Source organism: Ascaphus truei, chromosome 21 (genome assembly GCF_040206685.1).
Source record: "Ascaphus truei isolate aAscTru1 chromosome 21, aAscTru1.hap1, whole genome shotgun sequence".
In the NCBI taxonomy this organism is placed as follows: domain Eukaryota; kingdom Metazoa; phylum Chordata; class Amphibia; order Anura; family Ascaphidae; genus Ascaphus; species Ascaphus truei.
The window spans coordinates 7,542,563-7,555,415 of NC_134503.1; the positions used below are offsets into that span (position 1 = coordinate 7,542,563).

A 12,853-nucleotide genomic window follows, 5' to 3' on the forward strand; every position below is an offset into this window, starting at 1 on the left:
CGAGTTTGAATCGGGGTCAGTTCCTTGTGCCGACCTTGGGCAAGTCACTTTATCTCCCTGTGCCTCAGGCACCAAAACCATAGATTGTAAGCTCCCCGGGGCAGGGACTGTTGTCTGTAACAATGTGCTGCGTACCGCGCGCTGTAATGTAACTGTGATGCGCTTTGAGTCCCATTGGGAGAAAAGCGCGATATGAAATAAAGTGGTTGTTGTAATGCACTTTTTTTTTTGTTGCCCACCCGTCGAAGGGTTAAAAAAAAAAAGGAGCAAGTGCAAAATGTGGGGGCAGCAATTGGAAATAATTGGGGCATTATAGCGAGCTCTGATTTATACGCGCCAATCGTTTTTTCGCTGCACAGTTGTTAGAATTTCCGCGGTCTTCTCGATGGAACGCTCACTGACACGGAGGCGTTTGGAAGCTGAAAGGTTGCGATGAACTTTATACTCGGCAAGGAGTGTGCATCTGTCATTCTCCCTCGCGGAGTTTGCTGGATTCATTAGAACAGATCAAAGCTTACGCCTCGCTGCCAGAATTGTAATGCAGGACTCTGAGCACTGCAGGAGTTACGCACTGCAATTACTCGGAGTTAAGTGTCAGCGGCTCAGTGAGGTGTTAACCAGGGGCCTACTCTTTTGTTTTTTACGAGAGGTTCCAAATGTGTGTGGCACGGAAAAGCACAAGATTAGGAGTCAATGTGAAGCAAAGTTGCACATTTGTAGATCAATAACGGGGAGAGGAGCGGCTCAGGGAGTAAAGACACTCACGCTGATAATGACACTGAGTGTGAATCAGGGCATCTTGGTTCACTCCCCGGTGTCAGCTCCTTGTGAGCTTGCAAAACCTGCGAACACTTCGAATACACAATGTACACAAAGTGGCCCTTGAAGACAGGAGTTGGCCACTCCTGTTATAGGCAAATGTGCAACGTGTGTCTGGGAATGGCAACCCATAGGGGAACTCATTGCAGGGAACCTAATGGTAGTCTTTGTGTCATTGTGCCCCGATTGGCACTGTCACAGTTTAATGAATAACCCCCCCCCCGCCCAACACTCATTCATTAAACGTCCGCTAGCGCCAATGATCATTGACAATTGCGAATGGCTATCACCCCAACACAGAGCGAAGGTTTCATTGTGCTTATTTGAGGTTGTAGGGTGGTACACTTTAAAATAAGGCATATTTCTTCTGTGTAACATTTCTACAGCAATCTACAACAGCGGGCATCATTGCATCCTTCGTGCGCCCTACAGTATGTCATCACTTGACGCCTAGTAGTCAATGCAGTGCCAAAATCGACAAGTCCCATGCCCCCTGGAGCCGGCTTAGTCATTAGACTCTCTGGCACGGAAGGGGTTACAGTTTCTTACATTTGATGCAACAGACAAAGAAACCTTTGATGCGTTCCCCAGGAACTGCCACACCAAGCACCTTAGCTTTTAGGTGACTGGGAGATTTAAAGATGGCCGCCATCTTGATCAAAACACTTCACCACCAGTGCGACTTAAAGATCAAAGTAGCTTCAGCCATATCAAAGAGAGTAATTCCACCCCATCCTCCACATGCTGTGCGTTTACACCTGCATACAGGTAGCATTAAGAGTAGAATATCGGAGTATTTTCTGGGTTGAGTAACCGGTACTTTAAAGACAAGTATATTCATTTGTTTCAAAATGGCCAAACCCAGCAAAATGTGCTGGCCTAAGAAAGACTTCCGCAGTGTACAAAAGCCACGTGTAGATCAAGAATAATGTTAGGTCGCATGAAGTGCCTGGTCAAATTACCAAACTAACGTCCTGTTTTCCGCAAACGACCCCAGATTACATTTTCGAGGCGGCCCCCCACTCCGTCCCCCACGTATTGCCTCCTCCTGGAGACCGCTCTCGGTTGAGCTCTGCAGCTCTTAGGTAGCTTAAAAAATAGGTGTTCAGCTCATTAGTGACAATATGTTTACCATATTCCAAGTCCTGAGCCCGAGGCTCGTGTAAGGAAAGAATACTTTAGTGTAGGGGTGGCCAACTACAGTTCTCAAGGGCCACCTAGTGGTCAGGTTTCCAAGATATCCCTGCTTCAGCATAGGCGGCTCAATCAGTCCCAGCTTCAGCACAGGTGGCTCAATTAGCGTCTCAGTCTTTGACTGAGCTACGTGTGCTGAAGCATAACAGAAAACCTGACCTGTTGGTGGCACTTGAGTCCTGGAGTCTGCCAGCTCTGCTTCAGCGTACAAGTTTTGCAGAATGAGGAATTCTATTGTAACCCTGATTTCCAATTACTATAAACCACAGCTAAAAAAAAAAATTTTTTTTAAAAATCAGACTTTGCGCCGGCCGGAATAAGTCTGCCTAATTAAAAATAAAAAAAACGGGGTGTGTGCAAAAAGAAAAAAAAATAAGTGATTGATTATCCTATCAAAACTTGGCAGTACCTCCCCTGCAAAAGTCGCACAAAATGAACTCTTCCAAGCGTGCACAGGCCCTGTCTGAGCTAATCCCCGCTGAAACAAAACACGCTCTGGGTGTCTTTCAGACACTAATTGGATTTGGATATTTTTAATGCCAAACCCAGGTCTGCTCTGTCTCGAAATGAGTGGGTGTTTGTTACCGTGTAGCGTAGGGACAATGAGAAACCGATGGCTGGGCAGATTCGCAGAAACGGCGGGTTTATGGGCTCAACTCACCGGAAATCAGCATGTTACAATGCGTTAGGGTGGCCAGGGGTCCGGTATTGAACCGGACTGTCCTGTATTTGGACACTGTCCAGTAAAAAAATGAGAGGTAATACTGGACGTGTGTGTCCGGTAATACCTCTCTGGACATAGTGACCTGACTGGCTTGGGGGGGCCGTGGGATATCCCCGAGCAGGGAGCAAGCAGGGCTGTTGCTAGGGGGCTGGGCAGCTTCCTCCATCCTGATTCGCTGATGCTAGGTAATGCAGCTAAATCAGGAGGAGGCGTGGCAAAGGAGAGGAGGAAACAGCATGAAGCGGAGAGAGGTGTGTGTGTGGAGTGCATCGCACCTTTCACCAGTGTGCAGTATTTTTGGAGAAGCCATCTGGCAACGCTAGTAGTATCCAAAAGAAGGGGAGAGACAGAAGTGCACCGAGGTAAGTATGATGATCGCGGGTAGCCAGCGTAACGGACCACATCACCACCACGCAAAGAATGTCTCTACCGGATACGGAAACAGAGCGTCTCCACATAATCCCTACGCGGTTCGCACCGCAATACTTCAATGAGTAGTATAGATGGTTAGGTGATGGTAAAGGCTTCTAAAAATCTGAGCGCTCTTTTTCATCTTGGGGAATAAAGTTACGGGACAGAAGACTTCTGGTTGCAAAACGTGAGCAAAAATACAGCACCGGTTTTATTAACGAAGACTATTTTATTTAATATGAAGGTTATTTCTTAATCTGGTGTCGTTTTTCACTCCGTCTTACATTATGGTTAAAAGACCCCCATTCAAAGTAGGGTTATTTATCAAAGTCTCCTGGCTGGGAAACTGATGGGAAAAATGCTGTACCAGATTTAACCAATGAAGACATTTCCATTGGTTTCAATAAGAAAGTTTTGCCTTGATTAATCTGCTGCTAATTTTTGGTCCAGTTTTGCAGCAGAGAGACTTTAACTAATGACACTCCCCCCTCCCCCCCCTGGTATTAAATGAAATCTGAGTATTGCTGCAAATTTCAAGTTATTCAAACCCTGACGGACACTTGGGGAAGATGCTGGGATCTCATTTTGGACGTATTTATAGAATATAAAATCAGAGAGAGACTTTTTTTTTTTTTTTTTTTTAATAAATCAATTTTGTTCACTTGGTAACAAAAGATCATTTCACCTCATTTTTCAACGGTTCATGTTAAATTTATGTTGTATAAACAGATTTCTGGAAGCTTAGAGCGGCAGCGTGAGCCGTGTGTTAAATCAGGGGTGCTCAACTCCAGTCCTCAACACCCCGCCCTCCCCCCCCAACAGGTCAGGTTTTCAGGATATCCCTGCTTCATCACAGGTGGCTCAATCAGTCCCTAATTCAGCACAGGTGTCTCAATTACTCCCTGCTTCAGCACAGGTGGCTCAGTCTCTGCTTCAGCACAGGTGGCTCAGCCTTCGACTGAGCCACTGATTGAGCCACCGGTGCTGAAGCTGGGATATCCTAAAAACCTGACCTGTTGAGGGGGGGGGGGGGGGTTCTTGAGGACCGGAGTTAACACATTTGACCCCCCCTTTTGCTGGCAACAACAGGGCGCGTCACAAACTGCAGCAGGTGATGACGCAAACACAAGAAGAAACGAAGAGAGGGCAGACGACTCATTTGGAAGTAATTAACGCGTCGGCGTGCCGCGTGTTAACGCCTCGTAGAGCGAGAGGCAGAACGGTTTGTGTAGCAGTTTAAGGAACGGCAGAGGACGGCCAGACAAGGATTCACGTGTTAACAATTAAAAAGGGGAAAAAAGCACGTGCGCTATTAAACCTTTCTTACGATCTCCCAAGGGAATTATCCGCTGGCCCTCCCCCTTTCTTTGTTGCCGCTACGCAATACGGTTTTAACCTCTTCACTGCTGGAGAAAACGACAGGCGATCGCACGAAGCGGCCACGTCCTGGCAAAAATACGCAAGGGAATTTGCGCGCATGTTGGTATCGTGAAAGAGTTTATTAAAAGACATTGGGGGGGGTGTTGGCTAAGCAGTGCTACTTACTGCACAAGGCGCCATTCAGCACGCCTCATCAAATATAACCCTTCCTGGCCCATTCAGGTGAATGAACTCTAAGGCGTCTTCTGGCCAGGGAGGTGTTTACGGCGTAGCGCCATTTAGTAAATATGGCCCGTTCACCTGAACGGCTCCATATGGCGTTTCTTATCATGGAAGGGGACTTATAGAGTAGCACTTCGGAAACATAGCCCATTAGCTTGTATTTAGGGTGGCCAGGTGGCTTCTCCAAAAATAATGGACACAATGATGAAAGGTGCGAAGTGCTCGAGACACACCCGTCTCACCTCCATGCTGTCTCCTCCTCTCCTTGGCCCCACCTTCAGGCTCCCGAAACCTCCTCCTCATTGGCTGCATTACCCAGCAGCGGCCAATCAGGATGGAGGAAGCTGCCCAGGCCCTAGCGACAGCCCTGCTCTCTCTCCCTGCTCTGGGTAATCCTGTGGCCGCCCTAGCTGGTCAGGTCACTACTGTATGTCCAGAGAGGTAATACCAGTACACACACACACAAGTCCAGTATTACCTCTAATTTTTTACTGGACACAGTGTCCAAATAAAGGACAGTCCGGTTCAATACTGGACACCTGGCAACCCTGCGATGTAGTATTGCCGTAAACAAGTCAAAGGCGGCAAGAACTAACACTATGCTTTATCCGCGCTGCTTGATGTGAATATTTTTATTCATTCGATTTAAATTATATTTGCTTGGGGGGGGGGGGGGGCTTTACCGGTAAGTTCTTGAAATTCCAATATTTGGTTGCGGGGTCGCCTAATAGAAATTCCGGTGATAATTCCGCATCTCATTGGCCTCTGGGGTCAGTCATTTTAGACCACCCAGTAGCTGACAGACGAACCAGCAGAAAAACTTGCTTTGCAATGGGTTACTGACCCCTCTTGCACTCGAGGGGTTAACCCAGATCCAAATGACCACAGTACTGACCAATCAAAAACAGGACACACGAAAAACAATTTAAACAATTTAAAAAAAATAAAATCTTGCCCATGGCCATGACAAGTCGACAAGGGGCCGCAGTCCTCCCACTTCAGAGGCTGGCGCCGTAGCTCGCTGCTGAGCGCACTGCTAGCCAATGCAGCCTGGTGCGCGCTGGAAATGAAGGAGTTAAAGTGCAAGGGAACGTAACACAAAGAAAGCCCGAGGCAGGGCCGGGAGAGTTAAAAGCCGGGAGCCGGGCAAAGCGAAGGAAGGTGGGGAACAGGCTGCAGTGCCTTAAAAAGACAGACAAGGCAGAGGATTCCCATATATGGGGAGGCGCAGAGAGCAGGAACTTTCTCCACGGCCCCTGACACCTCCTGCCCCCCAGACATACCAGCCTCCCCTAAAACGAGAGGATTCTGGGGGGGGGGGGAGAGGACACATTGGGTATATCTCAGCTTCAACACAGGTGGCTCAATCAAGGACAGAGCCACTGGTTGAGACACCTGTGCTGAAGCAGGGACTGACTGAGCCACCTCAGTGATGTATGGATTTAACCCTCTTGCTGCCAGAGGTGCACGCAATGCTTTGCCATGGAAGGGTTACAGGCGTTGCGTATTGCTTCACGGGCGACTCCTTTATTCTGTCATCAGGGTGGCCGCTTTCTACTGAAGGCCAACGCGGAGTTAAAAAAAAAAACCGGCGCGGTGCGGCGGCGTCTCCCGGCATCCTGCTGCAATTCCCCCTCCAACCGCAGTGAACATGGCTGTGCGGCGACAGACGCAGCGTTGCCATGGCAACGTGACGCCACGGAGAGTCCGGTTGCCATGGCAGCCACGTTAACTACCGTTGAAGGGGGAATGGCGGGGGGAAATAACGGAGAATGCCGGAGACGCTGCCGCACCACACCGCACCCGGAGATTGACAACGGCAACCCGTAGCCCGGATGTAAGTGCCCGAGACCCGGAGAGGTGGCAACCCTGCCTGTCTTCCACATGGGCAGACCCACTTAGAGGTGGTAACATAGGAGGGAGTGGGCGGCACGATAACTTTTATAGGACCAACAAGTAGTTGATTGGTTACAAGCAGTGATGGGTTTCCCAGTAGGCCTGACATAGAGGCCCCGCTCTCTTCCCCACTGACTGCCAGGGGAGCGCGTGGGGTCTCTGTAAAGGTCTCTTACCTTCTCCTTCGCGCCGCCCTCCTGTAGCATGACATCACACGGCGTTCGTCATGCAGTGGCGGCAAAAAGGAAAGTGCCTATGAGGCGGCAACATTTTAAATCCACAACTGGTAACAAGCTTTCCAACCTCTCAGGGTCCTTCATCAGGTTGACCCTGACCCTGGGAGGATCTATATCTTGTAACATCTCAACTAATTGTTGGTCCAATAAAGGTATCACACCCCCTACTCCCTCTCCCTGCTTTGTTACTACATGGAAGAAAGGACCAACACGGCTCCCGCCCTTCTTGGCCCACTTAGCGGACATTTTTAAACGTAAATCAGTGTAATTGGGGATCCAGCCTGAATAAAATAATCGTGTCCTGCCCACGGGAGATGGGCGCAGTTTTTTCGCATGCGGACGCGAACTTGGCACATTTGAACCCATTGCGATTCAGTGAAAAAGTTGCCTTCGGTAAAGGAGCGTGGACTAAGTTCCCCAAAGCGCCTCGCCCGCGCCATTCATTTTGCTTTACGGAATCCGTCAAAAAAAGTCGCCGGCTGCTATTTTTGCGAATAGCGAAACACTAATAACTTTATTTCATATATACGTGTTTATACAGTATATATATACACACATACACACATACACACATATACACACACACACACACACACGATACGTAGCACATAGGAATGTTACAGACACTGTCCATGTTTTTGGTGGCTGAGGCACAGGGAGATAAAGTGACCTGTCCGAGCTCTGACACCGGGCTTCTCTGCTTCACCCGCGGTGTCACTGTTTGCAACGACTATACTCACTGAGCCACTCCGAATTGTGAACACGCCGGGGCTGTTTCGCGAGGATGTGTAGCGGCAAGTGTGTACTCGAAACGTTCACAGGCGTTGATGTGCCCTGTGAGCAAAATGCTGGTTTTTCTTATCATCGGGAACACTGTAATTGCCATCTCATTGGGCACGTTTGCCCACGTTTGCTAAGCAGTGCTATGCCAGAAGATAGAATCTAGGTTTAATATAATAGAGGTCTGCTGTCCTAGCCTCTTGGGGGTCTCTGTGCCTCTCTCCTGACTTATGTCTGTAAATCTGGCCCACCCCTTTACCCTGGTTCTCCCCCCCCCCCCTCCATGCCCCCCCCTGTTTTAAGACTCAAACCTAATCCAGGCTGACGTGGAGAGACAGGGAGACAAAACAAAACCTGGGGTGAGCAATGCAGACAGAGGAGGAGAAGCGGGGATGGAAACTGGAATTGTAATGAGCTGGACATGCTTTCTCTTCGTAGGGTGCTTAAACCACTTCGCTGCCAGAGGGGACTGGCAGGGAGTGGGTTAACCCCGGTGCTGCTGGAAGGGCATTAAAAACAGTGGTACTGTCTCAATATATCCAAGGGTGTATACTCATTTATACCAAATCTTCAGAAGGTGTAGAGCAGGGGGAGGGCAACTCCAGTCCGTAAGGGCCACCAACAGGTCAGGCTTTCAGGGTATCCCTGCTTCAGCACAGGTGGCTCAATCAGTCCCAGCTTCAGCACAGGAGGCTCAATCGGTGGCTCAGTCTATGACTGGGCAACCTGTGCTGAAGCAGGGATATCCTGAAACCTGACCTGTTGGTGCCACTGAGGACAGGAGTTGCCCACCCCTGGTGTAGAGGCTTTAAGAAGAGAAAAGCAGAGGCTTTATTTAAAAGGAGCAATGAATGATTGAGGTGTAATGATACATAGGGGTACAGACTGAAACATAGCAAATAAATCCCTCAAAGTGGCAGCTTTTGACCAAAAATCTCCATTCACGTTAGGTTAGTGCACTCGTTATGTAACATTAGTGCTATTGCAAACACTTAATTCCAAGTCAGGGCCCCCCCTGCTTCCCAAGATATTTACCTCCGAAGGGGGCGCCGGTATCTCTCTGCACAGTTTAAAAGCTCCCGCATCCCGTGAGCCAATAGGAAGCCGCACGGATGACATCACGGCTTCCTAGTGGTGTGCATGTCAGGGGACATTTAAGCCGCCATATTGATAGCCCCAACGAGCCCCGTCTAGGCTGCTACCGGGCACCTCCTTCTAGAGGTAACTATCTCGGGAAGCTGGGGGTCCCGGATGTGAAATTAACACGGTTCAGCTCGGAGACCCCCATGTTTCCAATCTATTTTTTTAAACAACAAAAAAGTCTTGCCAGGACTGTGGCAGTAACGGTGCTATATCTGTGTAGCATTTACTCTTGGGTGCAACTACCAGTTTTTAAATAGATTTATAGTCAAATGCTTTTGATGCCAGAGGACACAGCGATGCATTCAACATTTTACCCCTATGCTTCTTACGTCTTCACTCAATTGTGTGGCCGTTCTTAGAGTATCTTTGAGGGGGTTGGGGCAATTTCGTTGCCTGTAGCCAGCTCACTTGAGGTTCAACTTATGAAGATTATCGATCTTAGATTGTAAAAGCTGCTGAGTCAGTGGGACGGTCGCATTAATACTGAATAATAATAATAAGCTCCCAATAAGTGCATTAATAATATTATACACGTATACCTGTGCCAGTTTCCTTATTCATCCACGGCAGAAGCAGACCGTGTAACAGGGTGTCAATCCATTGAGCCACCTTTCTTGTCAATTAATGACACCATGTGCCCTTTCTAGCGCAATCAGCTGTTCTGTAGCATGGCTGAGAGACTCCAGATCAATAAACTAATCCTTGACATCTTAGCTGCTGGGAGGGAGAGGAAGAGAGAGGGAGAGAGAAAGAGGAAGAGAGAGAGAGAGAGAGAAAGGGGGAAGAGAGAGAGAGAGAGAGAGAGAGAGAGAGAGAGAGAGAGAGAGAGAGAGAGAGAGAGAGAGAGAGAGAGAGAGAGAGAGAGAGAGAGAGAGAGAGAGAGAGAGAGAGAGAGAGATGAGAGGAGAGAGAGAGAGAGAGAGAGAGAGAGGGAAGAGAGAGAGAGAGAAAGAAAGAGAGAGAGAGAGATAAAGAGAGAGAGAGATGGAGAAAGATACATTTTCCTAGAGCTTATTTGTGCCAAACAATAAAAAAGACAAATTAACAATCTCATCGCCTCATAATATACCTGTTTTTTTTTACCTTGTCAGAGGGGTATCACACAGCACCCCAATCTGACATCAGTGGTCACCCAGTCCTGTGGCAATTTGACCCTGTAGGTCTGTGCATTGCCCAGAGAAACAGATCACGTTTGATTGGCTCATGGGGTAATGATGTTCCCCAGTGTTCATATTACTGTCCCAGTAATAGTGAGGGGGACAGCGAGGCAGAAGGATCGTCCCTGGGATAATAAACAGGAATAATACAAAACAATTAGCGGATTGCTGCTTTCACCAAAAGTGCTTTTGTCAGCAGGGAGCCCAAATAATCCAGTGACTACAAATTATCCAGCCTCTCGTTACACAGGCTGGAAAACAACATCCATCACTGGGTCCCAAATAAGAGCTGTCCCTAAATGCAGGGTCATTTGTTAAATCATTTTATATATGGGATGTGTGTGTAAATGTATGTATGTGTAATATATATCATACATACATACATACATACACACGTGTGTGTATATATATATGTTTTTATTTTTGATGCCATTGCTATCAGAACAAAAAGGAGGAACCGTTTAGAAATCAATCCCTTTACGTACAAATTACCCTCCCTAATTTTCTTCTGCACAATCTTCACTGCAGCGTCTTCCAATAAAGACTCATTATTCTGGGAGACAGACCTCGTTTTGTATTATTTTTCTCCTCCGACCTGAATCCGGCCGCGGGACTGCAGAGAAATACATAGGGGTAATGAAAGGCAAAACTATTCTTTTTTTAGATGCCATTTTGTTTGTGTAGAAACTAGGGTCATGAAACATATTTACAAAGCAAAAGGAGTCGGTTACGTAATTTATCCAGGGGGGCTCAACTCCAGTCCACAAGACCCCCCCCCCGCCCCCAACAGGTCGGGTTTTAAGGATATCGCAGCTTCAGCACAGGTGGTTCATGCAGAGGCTCAGTCAAGACTCAGCCTCTGATTGAGCCACCTGAGCTGAAGCAGGGACCGATTGAGCCACCTGTGCTGAAGCAGTGATATCCTTCACACCTGACCTGTTGGAGGTTCTTTAGGACTGGAGCTGACCCCCACCCCCCCCCCCCCCCCCCTGCTTTGATCAGTTGTCACACCTTATAGCTTCTTGAACAGGGATTTTAGACACAAAGTACTTGGGCGTTTCTCAGAGTTAGAGAGATAGGATGGGGAATAGTGTAGCAAGGGCATTACCCAGCAGGGGTACAGTATGTGAGGAGAGCTAGAACGGAAAGGTACTGTTTTATACAGGTCTTCTTCATATGGAAGCGGGTCATGTTCACCCTCTCCATCACCGAAAGGGTTAACAGAGTTTGCATTGAAGACACAATAGGCTGCCATTGATCCAAACCAGGGGTGGCCAACTCTAGCCCTCAAGTGCCAACCAACAGGTCAGGTGTTTCAGCATATCCCTGCTTCAGCACAGGTGACTGAGCCAACCTGTGGCTGAAGCAGGGATACTGTAAAAAACCTGACACGTTGGTAGCTCTTGAGCACAGGAGTTGGCCACCCCTGATATAAAACATCAGGGCCATCAGGTATTTTCATTAAACTCACCCTTCCACATATGATACCCCCCCCCCCCCTCCCATAAACATCACTTATTAGCGCCAGTAAATGTTTCTATGGTCCTACACAGTTCTGTTGCTCACATGGACCTTCAATTGACTCCTCATTCCCTTAAAAAATCAGCAATGTTACTCAGAAACAAATGGACAGATTGACAGCTGTGTCTATGGTAAAAGTGGGAGCGAGCGCTGCCTCTTGAAAGTGCTCCAGGTTCGGAATTCATTCTGTGTAGGTACCATTCTCCGAGCCAATCTGTTCCTCATTAAGAGGGGCAGACAGCCCAGAACAGGCACAGTCTGAGGGTCCGTAATCTCCTTTCCAGTTGGTATCCATCTGCAGATGTGTAGCCCGCTCTGTGTTATGCAGAAAGGACATTTATTACCGTGGCCTTAAACATTTTCCATCCCCAAGATGTAAGGTAGACACGTTGACTGAGGAAGCCCCCCCCCCCCCCCTTCTCCTCCTGCCCTCCCCCCCTATCGTGCTCAATAGTCACATTTTTAATGTCACAGAAGAGTTATATTGGTATCCGTTCAGCTGTCTGGCTTTCGCTCCAGTATGCTGGGTATGTTCGTTTATTTTACTAAGGCCTTTCTTGGAAGTGCTGGTGATGATGTTAACAGCACAAAGCCATAATTGGCCGATATTAAAACAAGGAAGCCGCAGCAAAAAAAAAAAGGTGTCAGGGGAGACGGAGGATTTCTCTGGAATATCTGTGGATACCGAGCTGTCCAGCGTCTCTACTCCAAAACCTGAAGTCTCCCTGCCGTCCCCGGGAGAGTACGGCTTCCAAATGACTAAAACATCTGGCCAGGACTGAGAGGTGGCAGGTGACAGGTCTGGGTAGAGGCTCATTCCTTCATGGTGTCACCTCCAAACTAATAGCACTACGGGTACTAGTGGATGCAGTCCATTGATACCATTTCTTTGCCGAGGATGCACTAAAGCCCTCACCTGACCACCTCTAGAGGTGGGGGCCGAGTCCATAGAAGGACAGGCCGTGCTGAGGCGTGCGGACGCTCCGCGCTGAGCCCCTGCATCCTCAATGAGGATGCCTTGAGAGGGGGTTTACGCGAGCGTCCGCAGGCGTGCTGACGAGATGGTGGTTTCAGCCGAGCGCCAAGCTGTTTTTCAGCGCGCTGTCGGCTGAAAACCTCCAATCACAGCACAGCAGTGTCGACGTCACGGCGCCGTGACGTCGGCTCCGTGACGTCGGACGTCAGTGCGTCGCGGGCGATTGGCCCAGCGACGTCACTGCCCCGCCTCCAACCACCTCCCCCCGGCTCCGATCGCGCCCGCTGGCTCGCCTGTATGGGCATGAAATCGCCCAGATTTCAGCAGGCGAGCCTCAGCGTCAGCGCGGTTCGGATCGCCTCACCCCTCTATGGCCCAGGCCTAAGACCTTACT

At 48.7% G+C, this 12,853-nt stretch overlaps 1 long non-coding RNA gene across 2 annotated transcripts in view; it reads right to left on the minus strand.

The window, feature by feature from the left end:
- LOC142472391 (uncharacterized) overlaps positions 1-9,519 on the minus strand; it is a 33,682-nt gene extending 24,163 nt beyond the window's left edge. For both annotated transcript variants that reach the window (XR_012789670.1, XR_012789671.1), the window contains exon 1: positions 9,345-9,519. This is a non-coding gene — a long non-coding RNA (uncharacterized LOC142472391). The remainder of the gene's footprint in view (positions 1-9,344) is intronic.
- Positions 9,520-12,853: the final 3,334 nt, after the last annotated feature.